The sequence below is a fragment of the Hyperolius riggenbachi genome, chromosome 2 (assembly GCF_040937935.1).
Source record: "Hyperolius riggenbachi isolate aHypRig1 chromosome 2, aHypRig1.pri, whole genome shotgun sequence".
In the NCBI taxonomy this organism is placed as follows: domain Eukaryota; kingdom Metazoa; phylum Chordata; class Amphibia; order Anura; family Hyperoliidae; genus Hyperolius; species Hyperolius riggenbachi.
Window position 1 is genome coordinate 77,089,557 of NC_090647.1, and position 24,485 is coordinate 77,114,041.

The 24,485-nt window shown below is 47.0% G+C and overlaps 1 long non-coding RNA gene across 1 annotated transcript; it reads left to right on the plus strand.

Annotated features, from left to right (window-relative positions):
- The first annotated feature begins 6,770 nt into the window (after positions 1-6,770).
- On the plus strand, positions 6,771-17,270 carry LOC137543928 (uncharacterized). Its single transcript, XR_011025665.1, has 3 exons — positions 6,771-7,022; positions 12,750-12,840; positions 14,852-17,270. It is a non-coding gene; the product is annotated as an uncharacterized lncRNA (long non-coding RNA).
- The last annotated feature ends 7,215 nt before the right edge of the window (positions 17,271-24,485 follow it).

Consider the following 24,485-nt stretch of genomic DNA (forward strand, 5'->3'; position numbering starts at 1 on the left):
GTCGGGCTCCCCAGCCTGTACCAAGATGTCCGGCGGAGCTGGCCGCGGCTGCGCAGTCCGCATAGCCACTAGTGCGGCTGCGCAGCTCTAAGGCCAACCCCCCGATCCACGCAACAGTAGCGTGGATCGGGGGGTTGGCCTTAGAGCTGCGCAGCCGCACTAGCGGCTATGCGGACTGCGCAGCCGCGGCCAGCTCCGCCGGACATCTTGGTACAGGCTGGGGAGCCCGACCCGGGCCGCGTGGTCGGGGACCGTTCGGGGGGCTGTGCAGCGGCGGGGACCAGGCGGAACGGCACGGAGGGCGCGGACGGTGTCCTCCGTGCCTTACAAGCTGAGCAAGGTAGCTAACTTTTTTTATTATTTTTTTTTTAAATTGGCCTCGTAAGACAGGCCGGTTAGAGAATATTATTATGATTAAAGAGAACCAAAGACGTTGGGGAAAAGATGTTATACATACCTGGGGCTTCCTCCAGCCCCATAAGCCTGGATCGCTCCCACGCCACCGTCCTCTGCTGCTTCTATCCGCCGGTACCGGTTCCCGTACTTTCGGCCAGTCGACGCAAGCGCAGTGCGTCACTGCCGGCAGACGCGGCCAATTTTCCACATGCACAGGGGCTCCCTCCATATTTCGCAAGCGCCTCCATACTACGCAGGCGCATGCAGAAGGATATGGAGGGAGCCCCTGTGCATGCGGAAAATTGGCCATGTCTGCCGGATGTGACGGGATCCGGTACCGGCGATAGAGGCAGCGGAGGACGGCGATGTGGGAGCGATCCAGGCTTATGGGGCTGGAGGAAGCCCCAGGTATGTATAAAAGCTTTTTCATTGTTTTCATTAGCTTCGTCTCTGGTTCCCTTTAAGTACATTGTTATCATTAATTATTGACATTACTAAGGATGCAGATCTTTGGATCTTATGTTTTTTTTTGTTGTTGTTTTTTTTTGGTGCTGTAATTAAGTTCAGTTGACACTTTTGAATGCTACCTGCTGTAAATTTGAAATAAGGAACAAAATTTAACAATACTGATTGGTTTTTTTTTGGGGGGGGGGTCAAAATGATCAATACGCTGCCATTTATTCTACATACCTCTTTTTCTTGCTCATTTATAATTTATTTGCTGCTGGACCTTTGCGAAGTCTATGATATTAGGAACTCCGTGTTTATATGGCCAATTAAATATGTAACACTATATGCTGTTTTTTCTTAGGCTAAATATATAAATACATTTGAAGTTTGGGTGCTTTTTTTTTTTTTTTTCCATACAGGTTATTGTCGCTTGAAAATTGTGAAACTTAATGTGTTTTTTTTTCCTTTCTTTCTTTTTTAAGTGGTGTTTTTCTACAGCAAAAGATTAATTTAATACAAGCAGTTCTCATACTGAGTGTATTTTCTGCTTTCAATAAAACAATTTGTGACATAGAATCATTTACTATGACTTACACCAGACCTATATAGATGGATCTTTTTTTACATTGAATAGAGGCCTGCCACAAGGCCGCATTTGCAGTGGTATGTTTCAGGGTGAGGGCCGCTTTGTAACATGGCTTTCTGCACTGCAATACACCACCTATGCGAGGTTCACAGCGCGGAGGTACTGTTGTGGTATGAAAACGCAGTGCATGACTGCTAAACGCACACGTTAACAAAGACAGTGAAGCATACTTTGCATTGGACTGCATACTTCACTGCAGGGCTGGTTCTAGACTTTTTGCTGCCTGAGGCAAACTTATGAGGATGCTTCCCCTTCCTTCCCGATTTGGAAGGATTGCACAGCATCTGTCAATTTACTCTGCTTCATTTAATGTTTTCAGTCAGCAAGGGAGTGTATGCAACGACTTGAGACGTGACATGCTGCAGCTCAACACAATAACACACTGGCTGGCTGTGTGAGTCTGTGACAAACAACCTGCTCACCCTCAGCCAATCGACTGTCCTCCAGTCCTTACTGTCAGACTCCTCACACAGCACAACAACCTGCTTTTCCCCAGTGTTGACCTCTTCACCTCGCTCGCTCTCCTCTCACTTCTACTACTCTGACTGCATGCTGTAAGTGTGAACACACAGTACAAACAAGCTGCCCTTGTAATCTCTGCACCTGATGCAACCTTGCCTCATGAGGGAACCGGCCCTGCTTCACTGTACTTTACTGTATGCAACGCAGCCATAACGTGCAGTGCGATGTTTTCATTTCATTGCCTTGTGTTCCTGTTACACTGGGAACGTAACGCACTGTGAACGGGGCCTTTCGTCACAAGTGTTTAAAGGACCATTATCGAGAAAAAAATTTAAAATACAGATAAGAAGTAGATTTCTTTCAGAATAAAATGAGCTATAAATTACTTTTTTCCTATGTAGCTGTCACATAAAAATCTGACGAAACCGAAAGGGTTTAGACGAGTCTATATCTTTGTGGGGGATTTTCAGTATTTCATTTATTCTTTACAAAAGCAATATCTGGAAAGGATCTATACAAAGTTGCTGGCTGCCCCCTCTACTCGTTTGCACACTATTATGGTACTTGGACTAAGTAACTGCCATTCACTAAGTGCTTTTGAAAATAAAGAAAACCCTGGGAATTTCCAATGAGGAGATGGGCTAGTCCAAAACCTGTCAGTTCTGCCAGATTTCTACTACCTACTATAAGTGACAGCAACATAGGCAAAAAAATAATTTATAGCACATGTGCTACGACTGACTCGACTGAGCCTGTTACTGGGGCTGATCGCGGCTGAATGGCAGACCAGGGGAGGATGGCGAGGGACTCCTGTGCTTACGGGGCCGGAGGAAGCCCCAGGTAAGTATCAAATCTTTAATTCCGTCTCTGGCATACTGTAAAACATTCCAGGTCTTTAGCAAATCATCTTTCAGAAGACTGTGCAGTGGTGCCTACATTATAACTACAAAATTAAGCTTTAAAGGCCGGTTCACACATGCTTCCCTTTTGCCGGCGTCTCGTTCGAAGGCTTGCGCGGGCTTTTGGTGGCTTTCCCATAGCATCAGCATTTTTTGTCCCTGCAGGACACGAAGACATGGACGCCACACACTGCGTGCAGGGTCACCTGGAACGACGGGGAAAGTCGGGATCGGAATGCCGCTTTTGCACAAACACCGGTAAACGATACACGCCACCCGATTTAAACGCTTGAATGGGAGCATTTAACGACAAGTTCCGGACGCTGGTGGTAAACGCCCGCCAAGCATCTATGTGAACCCGGCCCTAAAGTCAAGGCTCAGGTACAAAATTAGATACTTACCTAAAGAGAGGGAAGTGTCAGGATACTATTAGCTTCCCTCAGTGCTCTGATGTCACTGCTCGCTGAGCACAGCTCCCCGGAAGGCATTGTCGCCAATCACATCGGCCGCGTGAGCGTGCTTCGGCTCACTGGCTGCATGGATGTGCTTGCGCAGCCACTGCACGGCTGCACTTCTGACTGGTGAGGAGCGTGTCCCCAATGTGGAGGGAGGCCATGCTGCGGGGGGGGGGGGGGGGGGGGGGTGGAGTCTAGAGCACAGAGGGAAGCCTTAACCTCCCTGGCGATGTGATCGTTTCCAGATTTTTTTGCACGCTTTCAGATCCTAAAATGCAGAAATAATCGTATTGCGGAGAGATCTGCGGAAGCCCCTGCACTTGCCTCCCTGGGATCCAGTGCTGCAGTTCTCCCTCCGTACTCCTGGTTGCGCTGTAACCCTATAGTGAGATCGCCGGCTGTCGTCATGGTGACAGATGGCGATCTCACTAGGAGAATGCAGAGCCTCAGAGAACAGGAGGAAGAATGGCTGCTAGCGTCTGGATCCCTGGGGAGCCGAGTGAAAATGCCCGCTGCATGCCATTGCTCTGCATAGACCTTCACGGCGGTCACCACGAGTCTGGCTCGGGGTTACTGCCCTGAGGTGCAGATTTCCAACCCCGAGTCTTACTCAGGGTTATCACTAGGGAGGTTAATAGAACCCTGAGGCTTCCCTCTCTTTAGGTAAATATCTTCCCTTTGAAGCTGTGTTGCAGAAGCTAATTTGTAGTCAAGACTTTCAACCAGCTCCAGTTCTTGAAATTCACTTTATGTATTTATGTAGTGCTGACATTGTCACAGTGCTTCACAGAAAGCATCAAACTTTTAGCTCCTATCTTAGCTTATTGTGATTTGCCTGCCACACACTTTTTGGATGAGATTAGCTGTAATCGTAGATATATTTAGGCTGGGTTCACACTGGATTCCACCCATGCGGACACAGGTCATGTGCAGTTACAGTACAACCAATACAGTTCCAACCTTTGACTAAAAAAGAGAAAGATGGAGCAAAGGAAAAGGTAAGGCCGCTTCACATTGCAGAAAGAAAGTTTCATTTAGTGGAACCAAACTGATCCCAAGGGATGCAAAACGATTGTATGCAAAAAATTGTGTCAGGAGGATGTGAGGAGCCTCCAAAGGTACAGCACCATTTCCTATTTCATACACCTTGTGGCAGAGGTGCAAGTGCACTGCACAGCAACAGTCCAAATACAGCAGAGTCCCTGTTATCTTAAATTCAGGCAACTGGAAGTTTCAACTAACCAGCATGCCCAGGGCCGTATTTACCATAAGGCACTGTAGGCACGTGCCTATAGGTACCTGGTGATAGAAAGGCGGCTCACTCTGCTCCTTGAATGCCTCCTTCCCTATGCAGAGTCCTGAGCAGAGTGTAAATGCAAGGTTACTTACCCAACTCTCAGCATTCCACTGATGTGATCTCCCTTAAATTGGGGTCAACTTAATACTGAGGATATCTTTGGCTACCTAATACGAAGGGGCACCTATAGCTACCTATCACAGGCAAACGATGTAAGGAAGAAGTGACAGCTGGGCCAGCCAGCACACTTGCGGTGCAGTTTCGTGGGGGTTTGTAGGTTCATGGAGGGCAAAGTCTAGCGTGCCATGACTTCGATGCCTATAGGCTCTTGTGATGTAAATCTGAGCCTGAGCATGCCTGATGGATGACAGGGACTTTTTTTGTGGGGGCTTTTGGGTGATGCTGTGGCAGGCTGTAAAATACTTACCGAGCCTCCAGCGACATCTAGCAGCATTCCTTTACCTCTTTGCGGCTTCTGGCATTCATGCACAGAAGCTGGCATGTCACCTGACCTGCATCGGGTCAGGTGATTTGCTGGCTTGCGTACACAGGGGAAGCTGGAACACTGCTCAGAGCCCGTAAGGAGGTACAGGAAGGCTGTGATCAGTGCCGGGACAAGGTCCTCCAGCACCCAAGGCTGAGACACCAAAGTGCGCCCCCCATCCCTCCCGCCCCAGCAGTCACACTTTTTGCTATTAGACTAAGAGGTTCCCCAGGGCCCCCAACACCTTAATCTCTAGTTATCTGGCTTGCAGTCACTGCCATGTATACCCTTTTCTTATTTCTGCCTGCTTCAAACACAATAAGAGAATGATAGCTAAGGGAGCTGTGCGCCCCCTCCTACACTGCGCCCCCTCCTACACTGCGCCCTGAGGCCGGAGCCTTTCTCGCCTCTGCCTTGGCCCTGGCTGTGATACATCGGTGGAGGCTCGGTAAGCATTTCGGGAAAAGTTTTTGCTATTTCAAGCACATGTATCGGGCATCAGCTGATCACCGCTGATGCCTTAGCAGTGTTCTCCCCAGAATTTTTTTTCCAGCCGGGTGGCATAAAAAATGTACCCGGGTGGTGCGTACGGCAATAGGGGAATGCATTGTTGAAATGCAATTGACTCCAATGTAATTAAGTGCCGAGTGATACTGCTTGCATTGCCAAGAAATGCACAGCAGAGTGTGTGTTGCTTCTAAGGCCTCGTTCACATCTGAGGAGCGCAGATGGCCGTGCGATCTGAACGCAGCGCATCCGATCGCACACCATCTGCGCCCCTGCCCGCTGCTGATCCCATCTATTGACAGTGATGGGATCAGCTCTGCGCTTGCGGGCAAAATGCAGGCAGCAGTATGCAAGCGCTTCCCAGCGCATTGTACTGCTGTGCAGCGCAGTGGATGTGAATGGTAGAAGGACAGTCTATGCCCTTGTGCCGTTCCTTCGTTTCAGCACATCATACGCGCTTCCATATCCGCATGGAAGGGCGTATGAGGTGAACGAGGCCTAATGGCTCATTCACACCAGTGCGCTTCTGTCCGCTTTTTTCAGCAACCAGCCACCTATTGTGACGATAGGTAAATAACATACTTATGTCTGTATTTGTAATTGCAGGGTGCTGTGACATAAACTGGTGAAATGTACATTGTGAATTCAGAATTGCAATATCTGAAGACAATTTAGACAGATTAGAAAATCATGCTACTCATGCAGCTGAGAGCCCTTTTCCTGCAAACCCCCTGCAGCCAGTCACAGGGCTGCTCTGCCCATCAGGGTTGAGGGAGGTACAAAACCCCCTGCAAGTCACAGAGCTGCTCTGCCCATCAGGGTTGAGGGAGGTACAAAACCCCCTGCAAGTCACAGAGCTGCTCTGCCCATCAGGGTTGAGGGGGGTACAAACCCCCCTGCAGCCAGTCACAGGGCTGCTCCGCCCATCAGGGTTGAGGGAGGTACAAACCCCCCTGCAGCTAGTCACAAGGCTGCTCCGCCCATCAGGGTTGAGGGAGGTACAAAACCCCCTGCAAAACACAGAGCTGCTCTGCCCATCAGGGTTGAGGGAGGTACAAACCCCCCTGCAAGTCACAGAGCTGCTCCGCCCATCAGGGTTGAGGGAGGTACAAAACCCCCTGCAAGTCACAGAGCTGCTCCGCCCATCAGGGTTGAGGGAGGTACTTCACATGTATCTCCAGGCAAAGCTAGGGATTGTATGCTGCTGCATTTAGTTAGGATGGAGTCCCCGCCCCGTTTTTCCCGGCCACACAACACGCATGTGGGACACAGACGCTCAGCCACACCCACCTCCTTCCCGCCAAACTGTGACTCCTCCTCCACGGAAGCAGAAGAGTGAGCTGGGTGTGCTGCGATTGTGAAGCTACCCAGGGAGACTAGCTGGGGATATATTTGGCAGTGAGCAGCACAGCTGTGTGCCTATCAGGTAAGGTAATGTAAACAGGCCTATTGCTCAGTTATTCCAGCATAATAGATGTAGACTGTCACAGCTGTCTGTATACAGTGCATACTGTCAGATGTGGGTGGCTTGCATTAATCATAGCTGTCTCTTTTGGAGAGACAGTCCCTCTTTGGGAGCCATGGCCATCTTTCTTCATCATTTGTCCGTCTTTCTATACTGATGCACAGATCTATCTAAATCAGAGGTCCACAAACGTGTTGGGTCGAGGACAGGTGTTCAACATACTTCAGACTGCTGAGGAACAGGTGTTCCAACATTTTAGCATACCCGACAAAATAGCATACAAATGAACACCTGAGTATACATAAGATGAGGTAGAAGTCTTTGCAGGGTAGACAGTGAAGCATACCCAGATGACATCCTGCAGTCCAATTGGACAGTAGTACTGTCTGATGTGGAATTTGATTGGAAACCAGCGAATTACTGCTTTCTGGCTTCCATGAGGATGGGTGCTACCAGCACTGCTATTCTATATGCGGACCACCGATATATAAATATGTAGCTGACCGCATCTAGAAGTAATACATTTTGTGCGTGGGGGGCCAGTAAAAAAGCCTCAGGGGGCCACATTCGGCCCGCGGGCCTTAGTTTGAGGACCATTGATCTAAATATATGAATTGAAAGATGTGTTTAAAGAGAACCCGAGGTGGGATTTTATCATGCCAGTGGGTCACAGGGGCTGGTTGTGCACACTAACACCAGCCTCTGTTGCCCCATGGTGTGCCGCTATACTCCCCCCCCCCCCCCCCCCCCCCCCCCGCAGTGCTGGCAACACGCAGCATTTCGCCAGCACAATGTTTACCCAAGCGCTGTCTGTCAGCGCCGCTCCTTCGTATCGGCACTACCCGCCCGTGTCACTTCCCTCCAATCAGCGGGAGGGAAGGGACACAGGAGGGTAGCGCCGATGCACGCTGCGTGTCGCCAGCACTGCGGGGGGTATAGCGGCGTGCAGGGGGGTCTTGGAGGCACACCATGGGGCAACAGAGGCTGGTGTTAGTGTGCACAACCAGCTTCTGTGCCCCACTAGCATAATAATAAAATCCCACCTCGGGTTCTCTTTAACTCTATTCCCATCTTTTACATTGATAGATTTTATTTCAAATGTTAATATGAAAAAAATGAACCAGAACCGGTGTGGTTTGAACTATAAAACATTTTTTTCTTATGAAATGTTTTACGCGTGCGTGGCCAGGGGTGTGATTATGGGCGTGGCCAAGGTGTGGCTTAAGTATACCTCTTTCTTATCTCAAATTGTTGTGAGGTATGCATTGAGGGCTCGGTCACACTAGAGGCGTTTTTGCTGAAATCTAAGCGCAGACGTTTTTCAAAAACGCCCTGAAAGCACTTACACCATTATTCTCTATGATACAGTTCACATCTGAGCGGTTAGTTTCCGATCCGCTCAGAAAAACGGTGCATGGGCCATTTTTGCGGCGATTTTTGCTTCAATGGAAGGTATAGGAAAAACACAAACGCTCACTTAAACACCTTGTGCAGCGATTGCGTTTTTAAGAATAAATACATTGTATTTATTCTTTTCCAGATCAAAGAGTTCACTTCCGTTCTGATGCCAGTCCCAGTACTAATTTTAATTGTGAGCCACATTCTTGCACTATCACTATTTATATTATTGCCCCAATGGGTCAGTCAAAAATGCCTAATTTATGGTCACTGAAATATATGTGCCCTATTTTAAGCAGGACGTTAGGTGGGTAACAAAGTATGCAACTTCTTATGAAGTAGTCTAGTGCACTCTACTGGTGATATTGTATCCAGCATATTGGATCCTCAGCGTTATGGAAGATTGGCTCCTGTGCTGCGAGTGAACCTTGTGATGTGTGCGTTGTGACGCGCGTTTATGCGACCGCTTGGCCGCATGACTTGTTCCACACCGGCCTCCGTTCTTAATGTCTGGCATTTTGAGCTCTCTCATTGGAGGCATCTGAGCCCCAATCACTATCGGCGCTGTGACGACATAGGGGAGGCGGGACCTCCCGTATGTATAAACAGCGCCGATGTTCAGTGGAACGCAGCGTGACCAAGCGTCCAGCAGGACGCGAAACGGCTGTCGCTAGGCCCACATCTGCCCCGCACTCCCACCTCCTATGCTGACAGTCTAACGCACAGAACGACAGACCAGGTATGATGCTACAAATATCTGCATGTTGCATATGATACACTTGGATTGTGTTACTCGAAGAACCTTCAGTGGTGATGTTCACTTGCAATAAATACATACGTTTGGACGGAAGATGCACGCTATCTGTTTCTATATGTACATAATTTCTGACATTATTGTCAGATCTGATAAGATCAGCTGCATGCTTGTTTCAGGCCTTGTTCAGACACTGCTACAGCCAAACATCAGTAGGGTTTCCAGGCAGCTGGTATTGTTTAAAGAGGAACTGTAACGGCAAAACGTCCCCTGGGGGGTACTCACCTCGGGTGGGGGAAGCCTCAGGATCCTAATGAGGCTTCCCACGCCGTTCTCCGTCCCTCGGGGGTCTCGCGGCAGCCCTCTGCACAGCCATGACGTAATATTTACCTTCCTGCGCAGGCGCTCTGACGGCTGTCGGCTCCGAAGTAGGCGGAAATACCCGATCGCCGTCGGGTCCGCTGTACTGCGCAGGCGCAAGTCTCCGGCGCCTGCACAGTAGAGCGGACCCGACGGAGATCGGGTATTTCCGAGCCGAAAGCAGCCACAGCGCCCCCGCTGGAGCCAGCAAAGGTAAATATTGAAATTACAGTCGGGCCTGTCACCGGCTGTTCAGAGGGCTGCAGCGAGACCCCCGTGGGACGGAGGACGGCGTGGGAAGCCTCATTAGGATCCGGAGGCTTCCCCCACCCGAGGTGAGTACCCCCAAGGGATCTTTTTGAAGTTACAGAGTCTCTTTAAAAGGAAACAAATATGGCAGCCTCCATCTCCCTCTCACTTCAGTTGCCCTTTAACCTTTACCCATTCCCAATTACATGTCTCTCCCCCCTTTGTTTCCCACATTTTCCAATACCCCCGTTGCACCTGTTACAATTCTGCTCCGTCTCACTCCTCTCTGTCTCTCTCTGTTCCTGTCCTGTGTCTATCCAGTGTGTCTACCTCCAGTAAAATGCAGAAGCCGATTGCTGAGAATGTAATTAAACGATTTGTAATATCAGTTATGTCAGACTTACAATATTTGTCCGCTACACCTGCACTGTGCAGGTGTTGCGGACAAATATTGTGAGTCTGACATAACTGATATTACAAATACATTCTCAGGGCAACTGAAGTGAGAGGGATATGGAGGCTGCCATATTTATTTCATTTACACAGTAGTAAATCTAGTGAAAAAGTCAGGCGCAGCCCATATGGACCGTGCAATAACCGAGTGCAAAATAAAGGAGATACTTAGCCGGGTAGTAAGCTGTAGGAAATTGGCTAGGTCAGACGGAGGATCCCCTCAAAATAGGTCCCACGTGCTCCGTGGATGGAACCCCACTTTGAAAGGAGAGGAGGATAGCCGGGGGACAAAGTGGGTGCATCTTATATCCTAAGGCTTCTTGCACACCAAGACGTTGCATTAGGTGGCACGTTAAGGTCGCATAACGTGCACCTAACACAACGTATGGTGCTGCAAGAGCCGACGGTAGAGTGAGCCACTTTGAAAGGAGAGGAGGATAGCCGGGGGACAAAGTGGGTGCATCTTATATCCTAAGGCTTCTTGCACACCAAGACGTTGCATTAGGTGGCACGTTAAGGTCGCATAACGTGCACCTAACACAACGTATGGTGCTGCAAGAGCCGACGGTAGAGTGAGCCGCGTTAGGCGGCTCGAGTCCTATAATGTCTCCGAGTGGCGCTGATTGGCCAGCGGGACCACGTGATGCGGAGGGAGACACTCCGCATCACATGGTCCCGCCGGCCAATCAGCGCCCGCCAGTGCAGTGAATATTAAGTAGCCATGTGCGCGGCTACTGTAGCTGGCTCTCCCCGCCTCCTCTCCGCCCCCCACTGCGCATGTGCAAACAGTCTAACGCGGCTATAGCCGCTCCAACGCCGTAGCATGCTGCACTTTGCACAGAACTTGCAGCGTTACATGTAACGCAACGTGGGCTGTGTGAACAGCCCACTTGTGTTACATTGCTGTGCGTTGGGGGAGCGTTACAGGCGCACTAACGTGCGCCTGTAATGTCTTGGTGTGTAAGCAGCCTAAAGGTACAATATTTTGTGCCCCACAATATACTTACCAGATCCTTCCACTGCGCTCCTCTCTTCCTCCGTCTGACTGTCATCCGAGGGTCCCAGCCGTTAGGGCTGCACGGTTTTGCGGCTTTAAGCTGAAACCGATTCACGTGCAGACGATCTACAGATCGTCAGTAGCTTCGGTTTTGGGAGCCACTGATTGGCAGAGGCCGCGGCTAACAGTGAATATTTCTGATTGTTAATGAGCCGGGCAGCAGGGGGAGGGAGAGTCCAGTCCAGAGCAGCACACAGCGCAACCAATAGCTAGATAGAGATGGTATGACGTAGGCGGAGCTGTACAAAGGGTACAGCTCCGCCTACCTCCGCCGTCATACTATCTCTATCTAGTGATTGGTGGCGCTGTGTGTCGCTCTGGACTGGACTTAACCGCAACTCCCCCCCCCCCCCCCCCGCTGCCCGGCTCATTAACCAATCAAAAATATGCACTACTAGTCGTAGCTTCTGCCACTCAGTGACTCTAGTGGATCCGCCCCCTGCTGCCCGGCTCAAGCACTCGTGACTCCGCAATACGCCGCACATTGTATTAACTGCCCCCAGCCCAGCTCCAGCTTCCTCACAGAAGGCCACAATCCAGTCCAGGTCATGTCGTTCAGCTACCTGCTAGCAACATCACAGACCCTGACCCTGCCCTCATACACTGGCCATGCATATTTTCAATAAATATCATCACCCTGAAAGTATTACAATCACATTATGTATTAAAATGGTGGGGCTGGGCTGGGCAGCGCAAGCTATAACAATTATATACAAAAATCGTGAAAAAAAATCGAAATCGCAATTTCTGAGAGAAAAATCGCAATTTAAATTTTTCCCTAAAATCGTGCAGCCCTACCAGCTGTCATCCAGGATTAAGCTCTTCAGTGTCCCAGCCCCCGGCTTCTCTTCGCTGCAGTCTCCGTATGCAGACTGCAGCCTTGCGGTTTACATGCGCTGCTGCCTCACTGCCACAATCCATAGTTACAGCATCCTCTTCCTGGTTACAGAGCCTCCTACTGTGCCTGACCTCATGCTTGACCCCGTTGCTGTAACTATGGAGGATGGTGGCGGGGCGCTAGCGCATGTACATGGTTAGTCGGTGAAGTGTAAAGTAGTTTTGGTTGGCTGCAGGGGTTAGTTAAGTGTAGTTGGTGGAGTAAGTGAAGTGTAGTGTAGCAGGAGTTAGTGTAGATGGGCAGTGTAGCTTAAATAGAGACAGTTTAGAGGGGAAAGGTCCATAAGACTCCCCTGCACCATAGACGCCCCTAGGTTTAGGTTATTTTTTTTCCACTGAATTTTGTCCCCTTAAACTTGCACCTAGTTTTAGAAGGCAAAATTCAGGGGTAAAAAAACAAACTAAACCTAGGTGCCGTAGCATCTTTTATTCTGAAAAATATGGTGTATGCTTCAGATGAAAAATGTATGTTTTGTACTGGTATACATCACAAGTTTTATATCATATTATGTTTTAATAGATAAAGAAAGACTTGGATTGGATTTAAACCCAAATTACAGAGAGTGGAAGTTGGTGCTTTTGAACAGATTTGGAAAGCCAAGGTCTCTCTGGTAAGTGGATGCATGTAACCTTCCACCCTTTCCACTCTGCATGAAGAAGACATTTATACGTATGTTGTGTATGTACAGAACGACAAAATAATAACACTTATGTATGAGAAAGTGTGCAATAGGTGCAAGCAAATCCTATACATGATACAGCCTTCTAAAAATTGATAAATGCAACATCACAGTATATAAGCCCTGTCTTACCGGTACTACTGTGCGTGCTTCTATGTACACATGTTAAGTTACACACACACACACACAGCACATAAATGTTTCTGCAAATATTCTACAACATATTACAGCACAGTCCCTAGTATCACCGGCAGGGATTGCCCGATGCCGGATACATGCTCTTCCTCCAAGTAGGAAGCTGGACGCTGGAAACTCCAGTTATTTCCTCAGCATGCTGGTTAGTTGAAATTTCCAGTGGCCTGAGCTCTGGATAATGGGGACTCTGCTGTATTGACGTGTACCCAATATTGTCATCCATTGCTTGCTGCTTTTCACTTGGGACTTTCCAGACGTATGTACACTGAGTGGCCAAAAAAAATTAGACACCCTCGACTCGAATAACAAGTTGGTCCACCTTTAGCTCTGATCACAGCCGATATTCTTCTTGGCATGGATTTAAAGACACTCTAACGAGAAAAATGTCCCCTGGGCGGTACTCGCCTCGGGAGGGGGAAGCCTCAGGATCCTAATGAGGCTTCCCCCATCCATCTCTGTCCCACGGGGGACTCGCTGCAGCCCTTCAAAGCCAGATCCGACAGCCTGTTCAATATTTACCTTTCCAGGCTCCAGCGGGGAGCTTTTTCGGCTCTTCTGACGGAGATGGGCGGAAATAGCTGATCTCCGTCGGGTCCGCTCTACTGCGCAGGAGACTTGCGCCTGCGCAGTAGAGCGGCCTGGCGGAGATCGGCTATTTCCGCCTATCTCCGTGGGAAGAGTGGATACTGCGCTGGAGCCACGAAGGTAAATATTTACATCTCCGCTGCTGTGGGACCGAGGACGACGGGGGAAGCCTCAATAGGATCCGGAGGCTTCCCCCACCCGAGGTGAGTATCCCCCGGGGATGTTTTTTCGTTACAGATTTTCGTTAACAAGATGCTGGATGCTGATACTGCTACTGAGGAATGTTGGCCCTTGTTGACATAATGGCAGCTCTAAGTTTGGTCAGATTGGATTGTAGCATTTCCAAGCTTTGAGGTGATCTTTCGATTTGTCTCACAAATGGTTAATAGGATTGAGGTCAGGGACTGAGCTGGCCATACGAACAGGTTAAATTTTGTTTCTCAGACCAATTTGAGACTGTTTGAGCACTTAGGCAAGGCTCCACAACAGGAATCTTTTCCTGTTTTTCTTTCATGCCAAAGGCACTCTTGATGGTCTCCTGGTGCTGAAGCCCATCCTTTGCAAAGTCTTGTTCTGTATTGTGATATGCTTTATGCACCTGCATTGAATTTAGCTGTAATTTGTCATGTTGTCATGATTGTCAGATTTTTTTTTTATTTTTTTTTTGGGTTCTTCTTGCTTCCAGGAAGCGAGAAGAGGACAGGAAACGTTGGGGTTTTTTTTCTTTCAGAAAGGGCCGTCGTTTTTTCTGCTGGGGACTTAGATCAATGAACGGGAACCATGTTCCCATTCATTGATCTCCGGGCTATCAGGGGCGGCACGGGAGCGCCAAAGCCGCATCGGCAGCACAGCAGCCGCCTGGATGTGAGGATCACATCCAGGCGGCATAAATGGTTAATCTAATACTTACCAGGGCTATGGATTTGGTACAAAAATCATCCAACTCAGACTCCTCAGTTTATGAAACCTTCAACTCCAGGTACCCAAAATTGCTCGGACTCCTCGACTCCAACTCCGACTCCACAGCCCTGCACCTGCTAATCACCCTAGTGTGAATGGGCCTTTATGGTTGTGTCTAATTTTTTTGTGCAACTGCTGATTGCTTTTATTGTATGCGTGTATGTACATGCACATTGTAAACAATTTTTCTTTTTATTGGTAGAAGTGACAAAAGTCGCACACCATCCACCTCCAGAACTAGAGCTCTTGTTTTCCCACCAGTCAGATAGTGAAAGAGCATTTGGTTTGGAAATGTATGACCTTGATGCCCCCCGTACAGTAAACGGAGATAACGTCAGAGAACCGACTTCATCCACAGGTAATGTCCGAAAAGCGGCAGATAATGCACCTGAGTATGCCACTCCACCAAAAGCAGCACGTTTGTCTCAGAGTGCCCAGCATACCCATGGAAAAGGAGCAATGGAGGAAGAACAAATTCCAATTGATGAAAGCCAAGCACACCAATTTTATGATGCCCAAGAGCAATTCCACCAAGATCTCATGAAACGCCTTGATGGCATACTCGGTGAAATCATGCGCTTCAGGCAGAACTTTGAACGGTTCAATATTGCGACACAGCTCTACAGAGAGAAGGAATTAATGTACTTAGCCAAACAAACTGAGCTCCTCGCTAGTCTACTACAGCAGCTTCAAACAAATGCTGGTAGACCATCGCAGAGCTCTATGCCACGTCTGTAAACCATAGTATGTTGCTTGCAGATCTCAATCCTCATTACAATGTATAAGGGCAAAAAAAAGTGAAATGCTTAAAAAAATTATGTATACAAAGTTTTGGAACACCCACCAGTTGAAATGTTGTTGTTTTTATTAGCATGTTTGTGTATATGTATTGCAATTTGACCTTTGATGGCTTGTTAACGTCATTGGGGGCATTGGCCTGTCGCCCCTTTTCCCCAGGGATCTGTTGGCTGTCCTCCCCAACCTCTATCGTTGGGGGAGGACATTAAGGAGCTATACATTGCAGAGCAGCAGCCAGCCAATCACCATGCATGCAGCTTCGGTCCCATGTCATATGACAGGGAAAGAAGGCTCATGGTGATTGGCTGGCTGCATGGCATTTGTAAACTGGACAGGAAGTGTAGGGGATCTGTACCACCCACTTTCAGGTACTGAGATTGTGCTAAGTTATAAAGATGTTATATTTTATTGCATTTCACATTTGTGTCTTGAGCTAATAACTATTACAAAGTTAGAAAAGAACATTATTTCTTTTGGTAGCCCTATCTGAAATAGTCACTAAATAGCCGATTCGTGTTATAACCATAAAGTGTGCATGGATATGTGCATATAGTGTTTGTTAACTTCTTAATAACTTGCTATACTTTATGACCATTGACATGTTACTTATTGTATTGTCAACAGTTGATTAACAAGTGTAGAGAATTGCATTCCATTTGTAATGCAGACTCCTACTGCTATAGTAACCTGTACTAGAACCTGCACTGGGTTAAAAAAGTAGGTCTGGTAAACCAGAGAGGGAAAAAAAAAGCACAGGAGAAATAAGGAGCCCTCTATGGAGCAGTATATCAACAAAAATGGTAGCGGTAAAAAGATGAAAAAAATGTTACTAACCCGGTTTGTGGAATGGCAACCACAGTAAAAGGCTTGGGGGTGGTTGATCCGACCACCCTGTGGCAATATGTATTGCCTAATACATTTTGTCCCTCTCCAGAAAAGTTGTAGTTGAGGTCAAGAAGGGATTTGAAAAACCATAAATGGCCCTAACTGATAACTGCCCCTGTTGGGGGTCTTAATATAGAGTGGGGAAGGGGTACCCCACAAATGTAAAACCATTTAAAAGGTAAGAGGAACTTGTCTCAAGAGATAAACCTAGGGTAAAAATTATGGAAGTTATTGAAAAAAACACCAGACAACGCACCTCACAGGCATCAACCCGCTTCTTCGGGACAGTGAACAGTGTTTTGGAGGGAAGCATTCATACAGCTAGGGTGCCTGTAGCTAACTGGTGCAACAAACCAAACCATGAGAGGCAGGTGATACCTAGGTCCATGAGGCAATTAACATTGTTTTCAAAAGAAGAAATATGTCACTCTCCATATTCCTACCACATATGATGTGACTTAAAGGACACCTGACCCAAGACAAAGCTACCCAAGCAACCCACAGATGTACGTTGACGCCGGATCCACATGCCTCTCTGCATTGTTTTCTCTCATTCCCCCTAGTCTCTGTAATCACTCTCTGGAAAAATGTGACTTTTGGGTAAGGTCGAATTTTCAGACAGGATAAGGCAGGATTAAAAAGGGAGGGTGATGGGAGGGAACTTCACTGTAAGCCTACCTCTTCCTGGCTGAAAATGTAGACTTTAGCCACAGGTCACATTTTTTAAGGCGTTATTTCAGGGACCGGGTGGAATGAGAGGAACAGATAACGCTCAGAGGTTTGTGGATCCAACATGAACATACCTCTGTCCTTACCTTAGGGAGCTTTACCTCAGATAAGGTGTCCTTTAAAGTCTTCTTCCTGTGAAAAAGATAGCGTGTCATGTAAGGCTTTGCACTTAAAGAGAACCCGAGGTGGGTTCTAAGCATGTTATCGGCACACAGAGGCTGGGTCTGCATATACTCAGCCTCTGTTGCTATACCGATTTCCCCCCCCCCCCCCCAAGCCCCCCTGCGCTCTGCTTTGCCCCCATAAATCAAACGCCGAGCAGTCGACACACAGCGTGTCGCAGCCGGCTGTTTACCTCTGTAAGTGTCAGTCTCGGCTGCTCCCCCGGAGGAGGCGTGAAGCTATGGAGGAGGTGGGGGAGCAGCCGAGACTGACACTTACAGAGGTAAACAGCCAGCTGCGACACGCTGTGTGTCGACAGCTCGGCGTTTGATTTATGGGGGTATAGCAGAGCGCAGGGGGGCTTAGGGGGGATCGGTATAGCAACAGAGGCTGGGCAGTATAGGCAGACCCAGCCTCTGTGCACTGATAACATTCTTAGAACCCACCTCGGGTTCTTTTTAATGCTGCCATGATCATTGGGTCTCAAGGTTTATAACTCGCCTGCTGGAAGTAATTCATTAATGTGAAAGTCGTATAGTAACCTCTGGCAAGAGAATCCATATGAGGAGCACACACAACAGTGTGCGTGTACACAGAAGGAAGTCTGAGGATCCAGACCAGTATATCCTTGCCCACTCTGTATGAGGGAAAACCCGTGTCAAAAAGTACTTGACATACTGTTAACATGGCTATAGCTGTATAAAGAATTATACATCTACTTTTCGGATGTTAACATTTTGTTTTATTTTGATAACAAAAGGACTTTGCAGTTGAACCAAGCTACAGTAGTATTTTTTCGTTTCATAGATGTAAAGCAAACGTTAGTTTCCAAAGGTCAACCTCCAAGACTTGTATTCTGTGAAAAAATATAACAGAAGAATGTCATTATTGGATGCCTGTTATTTGACTACTGCTGCACAGTACAGTTCAGAAGGTTATGTTGTTTTAATAAACAGTTAACAAAGACCGTGTCTTTGTTTATTGAACATACATATTAACAAGTGCGTATAAAGTGATCTGTGAAAACGGTGTCTTGCAAAACTAAACAGTCAGTGTTGTCATGTTGTATACTAACCATTTATTTATTACAAGTCAAGAGTGTTATAAAAACATGGTGACCTCTATACAATAGAAGCTTGTAATATTATTCGTTCAACCTGACATGAGCAGTAAGTATAACAATATGTGAGGAATGTGCATATAGGCAAATTATACAATATTAGTCGTTTACAATGTACCTCATTATGTGAAGAATGGATCTGCACCTCTGATATGTTAATATAGCTCTTATTGCATCAAAAAGCTGCCTTGCTTTTTAACTCCTTTTGGACTGGAGCCTTTGATCCCTTTAAAGACCAGAGGCTTTTTTTTTTCTTTTTACACTCCCTGATCACTGTGATTGGCTCACAGTTATCAGGTGAACGTTAAAACTACGCTTGAGATAGGGTGGTCTTTAAGGGAACCAGAGAGGAATTCATTTTTAAAATAGAAAAAGATTTTATACATACCTGGGGCTTCTTCCAGCCCCATAAGCCTGGATCGCTCCCACGCCGCCATCCTCCGCTTCCTGGATCTGCCGGTACCGGGCCCGTCACTTCCGGCGAACACGGCCAATTGTCCGCATCACAGGGGCTCCCTCCATACCCGTATGCGTGCGGCTGTGCAATAGGCAGCCACACGCGTAACTGTATGGAGGGAGCCCCCAGTGATGCGGAGAATTGGCCGGGTCCGCCGGCCGACTGGCGGGAATGACGGGACCCGGTAGCGGCGGATCCACGCAGCGGAGGACGGCGGTGTGGGAGCGATCGGTGTGTATGGGGCTGGAGGAAGCCCCAGGTATGTATACTTGATCCTCTCTGGGTCCCTTTAAAACGATGCTGCATCAGACTTTGGCAGCCACAAGTGCGGCGTAGTTTTAACTACACACAGTCCCGAACTGGTTAATGCAATAAAATAGCTATATTTACATATCGGTAGTGCCGATCCGGTTTTCACATATTGACTAATATGTCCCTGGAGGAACTGGGGGTAGGGATCTTGGCACACCATCCTCTTCATTGGGTGCTGCTTCACTTGCCATTTGTATGATGTACCTCATTGCATGGTACATTTTTCACGCATTCTTGTAAGGAAATTCCACACTGTGCTCTTTTAAAACACTATTGTGTATGTATGTTTGACATGATATAAACGTACTATAAGGGCCCTTTTACACTTAATCAGTTAGTGTGCGTTTAGTATGCGTTTTTTCCATAGCAGTGCATTGTGAAAAAGATTTCAGTTAAAACGCGTTAAGTGTGAAAGGTGCCATAAGAAAACATGGGAATGACTTTGAAAATCTGTTTTCTTTCCGTTTTTAACTGAGAGCAACTGATTAACCACTTGCCGACCGCCTTAAGCCGATGGGCGGCGGCAAGGGCTGGGCCCAAACGACCGCAATACGCCCATCGGCGGTGGCGGGCGTGGTTATGCGGCGATCGCGTCATTCGTGACGCGATCAGCCGCCGGCGACTGGCTCCCCCCCGCGCTGTAACCGGCCGTTCGGAAGCGCCGGCGGGTTACTAGCACCCGGATCGCCGCACGGATAGTGTATAATAGGCTTTGTAATGTATACAAAGCCTATTATACTGGCTGCCTCCTGCCCTGGTGGTCCCAGTGTCCGAGGGACCACCAGGGCAGGCTGCAGCCACCCTAGTCTGCACCAAGCACACTGATCCTGCCCCCCCCTTCCCTCTGATCGCCCACAGCACCCCTCAGACCCCCCCTGCCCACCCCCAGACCCCTGTTTGCACCCAATAACCCCCCTAATCACCCATCAATCACTCCCTGTCACTATCTAAAAACGCTATTTTATTTTTTTGACCCTAAACTGCCCCCTGCTCCCTCCTGATCACCCCCCACCACTCAGATTCTCCCCAGACCCCCCCTGAGTACTGTATGCATCTATCCCCCCCTGATCACCTGCCAATCACCTGTCAATCACCCCCTGTCACTGCCACCCATCAATCACCCCCTGTCACTGCCAGCCATCAATCAGCCCCTAACCTGCCCCTTGCGGGCAATTTGATAACCCACCCACACCAATAGATCGCCCGCAGATCCGATGTCAGATAACCTCCCAAGTGCAGTGTTTACATCTGTTCTCTACCCTAAACACCCACTAATTACCCATCAATCACCCCCTGCCACTGATACCTATCAGATTAGACCCTAATCTGCCCCTAGGGCACCCAATCACCCGCCCACACCCTCAGAACGCCCTTAGACCCCAGCCCTGATCACCTCGCCAGGGCATTGCTTGCATCTATTTCCCCCTCTAATCACACCTTGAGACACCCATCAATCACCTCCTGTCACCCCCTAGCACACCTACCCATCAGATCAGGCCCTAATTTGCCCCGTGTGGGCTCTTAATCACTCGGCCAAACCCTCAGACCCCCTTCCGATCACCTCCCCAGTGCATTGATTGTATCAATTTTCCCCTCTAACCACCCCCTGAGACACCCATCAATCACCTCCTGTCACCCCCCCCTAGCACTCCTATCCATCAGATCAGGCCCAATACAACCTGTCATCTAAAAGGCCACCCTGCTTATGACCGGTTCCACAAAATTTGCCCCCTCATAGACCACCTGTCATCAAAATTTGCAGATGCTTATACCCCTGAACAGTCATTTTGAGAAATTTGGTTTCCCGACTACTCACGGTTTTGGGCCCGTAAAATGCCAGGGCAGTATAGGAACTCCACAAGTGGCCCCATTTTAGAAAAGACACCCCAAGGTATTCTGTTAGGTGTATGACGAGTTTATAGAAGATTTTATTTTTTGTCCAGTTAGCGGAAATTGATTTTTATTGTTCTTTTTCACAAAGTGTCATTTTTCACTAACTTGTGACAAAAAATAAAATCTTCTATGAACTCACCATACACCTAACTGATTACCTTGGGGTGTCTTCTTTCTAAAATGGGGTCACTTGTGGGGTTCCTATACTGCCCTGGCATTTTAGGGGCCCTAAACCGTGAGGAGTAGTCTAGAAAACAAATGCCTCAAAATGACCTGTGAATAGGACGTTGGGCCCCTTAGCGCACCTAGGCTGCAAAAAAGTGTCACATGTGGTATCGCCGTACTCAGAAGAAGTAGTATAATGTGTTTTGTGGTGTATTTTTACACATACCCATGCTGGGTGGGAGAAATCTCTCTGTAAATGGACAATTGTGTTTAAAAAAAATCAAAAATGTGTCATTTACAGAGATATTTCTCCCACCCAGCACGGTTATATGTAAAAATACACCACAAAACACATTATACTACTTCTCCTGAGTACAGCGATACCACATGTGTGACACTTTTTTGCACCCTAACTGCGCTAAGGGGCCCAAAGTCCAATGAGTACCTTTAGGATTTCAAGGGTCATTTTGCGGCATTTGGTTTCCAGACTACTCCTCGCGGTTTTGGGCCCCTAAAATTCCAGGGCAGTATAGGAACCCCACAAGTGACCCCATTTTAGAAAGCAGACACCCCAAGATATTCTGTTAGGTGTATGATGAGTTCATAGAAGATTTTATTTTTTGTCACAAGTTAGCGGAAATTGATTTGTATTTTTTTTTCTCACAAAGTGTCATTTTCCGCTAACTTGTGACAAAAATAAAATCTTCTATGAACTCACCATACTCCTAACAGAATACCTTGGGGTGTCTTCTTTCTAAAATGGGGTCACTTGTAGGGTTCCTATACTGTCCTGGCATTTTAGGGGCCCTAAACCCTGAGGAGTAGTCTAGAATCCAAATGCCTCAAAATGACCTGTGAATAGGACGTTAGGCCCCTTAGCGCACCTAGGTTGCAAAAAGTGTCACATGTGGTATCGCCGTACTCAGAAGAAGTAGTATAATGTGTTTTGGGGTGTATTTTTATACATACCCATGCTGGATGGGAGAAATCTCTCTGTAAATGGACAATTGTGTGTAAAAAAAATAATCAAACAATTATCATTTACAGAGATATTTCTCCCACTCAGCATGGGTATGTGTAAAAATACACCACAAAACACATTATACTACTTCTCCTGAGTACGGCGGTACCACATGTGTGGCATTTTTTTGCACCCCAAGTGCGCTAAGGGGCCCAAAGTCCAATGAGTACCTTTAGGATTTCACAGGTCATTTTGCGACATTTGGTTTCAAGACTACTACTCACGGTTTAGGGCCCCTAAAATGCCAGGGCAGTATAGGAACCCCACAAATGACCCCATTCTAGAAAGAAGACACCCCAAGGTAATCCATTGGGAGTATGGTGAGTTCATAGATTTTATTTTTTGTCACAAGTTAGCGGAAAATGACACTTTGTGAAAAAACACAATTAAAATCAATTTCCGCTAACTTGTGACAAAAAAAAATCTTCTATGAACTCACCATACTCCTAACGGAATACCTTGGGGTGTCTTCTTTCTAAAATGGGGTCATTTGTGGGGTTCCTATACTGCCCTGGCATTTTAGGGGCCCTAAACCGTGAGGAGTAGTCTTGAAACCAAATGTTTCGCAAAATGACCTGTGAAATCCTAAAGGTACTCATTGGACTTTGGGCCCCTTAGCGCAGTTAGGGTGCAAAAAAGTGCCACACATGTGGTATCGCCGTACTCAGAAGTAGTATAATGTGTTTTGGGGTGTATTTTTCCACATACCCATGCTGAGTGGGAGAAATATCTCTGTAAATAGACAATTGTGTGTAAAAAAACAAAAAAACAAAAACCAATTGTCATTTATGGAGATATTTCTCCCACCCAGCATGGGTATGTGTAAAAATACACCCCAAAACACATTGTACTACTTCTCCTGAGTACGGCAATACCACATGTGTGGCACTTTTTTGCAGCCTAACTGCGCTAAGGGGCCCAAAGTCCAATGAGCATCTTTAGGCTTTACAGGGGTGCTTACAATTAGGCACCCCCCAAAATGCCAGGACAGTGAACACACCCCACAAATGACCCCATTTTGGAAAGTAGACACTTCAAGGTATTCAGAGAGGAGCATAGTGAGTCCGTGGCAGATTTCATTTTTTTTTTTTTTTTTGTCGCAAGTTAGAAGAAATGGAAACTTTTTTTTTTGTCACAGTGTCATTTTCCGCTAACTTGTGACAAAAAATAAAATCTTCTATGAACTCACCATGCCTCTCACTGAATACTTTGGGATGTCTTCTTTCCAAAATGGGGTCATTTGGGGGGTATTTATACTATCCTGGAATTTTAGCACCTCATGAAACATGACAGGGGGTCAGAATAGTCAGAGATGCTTGAAAATAGGAAAATTCACTTTTGGCACCATAGTTTGTAAACGCTATAACTTTTACCCAATCCAATAAATATACACTGAATGGGTTTTTTTTTTTAATCAAAGACATGTAGCAGAATAACTTTCGCGCTCAAATGTGTAGGAAATTTTACTTTATTTGAAAAATGTCAGCACAGAAAGTTAGTCATTTTTTTTTGACAAAATTCATGTCTTTTTTGATGAATATAATAAAAACTAAAACTAGCAGCAGCAATCAAATAGCACCAAAAGAAATCTGTATTAGTGACAAGAAAAGGAGGTAAAATTCATTTAGGTAGTAGGTTGTATGACCGAGCAATAAATCGTGAAAGCTGCAGTGGTCTGAATGGAAAAAGGCTCTGGTCCTTAAGGGGCAAAGAGACTGTGGTCCTCAAGTGGTTAAGTGTAAAAGGGGCCTAAGAGTATTCATACATTACTCAGTTTTCACCATCGATACTTAGACAATACTATCAAATCGACATGGCCGCCCACCTGTTTCCTAATTATGTGTACTTTTCGAGAGAGAGAAACAGCCTAAGGCTCCCTGCTCACTGCAAATTCGTTTTGCAATTCCGATTTGCAATGAATACAATCAACAGAAAAACAGAGGAAAAAAACGCAGGATATAGTAACAATTAAAAATTTGAATCGGATGTAAAAAACTATTAAAAATCGGAATTGTGTGCAGGGAGCCTAATTGTGTGTAGTTTTGGGGGGAAATGCTGCCTAATGTGTATTTGTGGGGGGAGGGAGGGAGGGAACATTGATTATGTGTTTGTGAGGGAAAACACTGCCTTATGTGTATTTTGGGGAGGGGTAATACTGCCTAATCAAGTGTACTTTTGAGGGGACTGTTTCCATAGCTTTTGGTGTATTTTGAGGCCAAAGCTGCCCAATGTCTTATTACCGTATATGTAATTTTGGGAGGAAACTGCCTAATTATTTGTATTTTTCGAGGGAA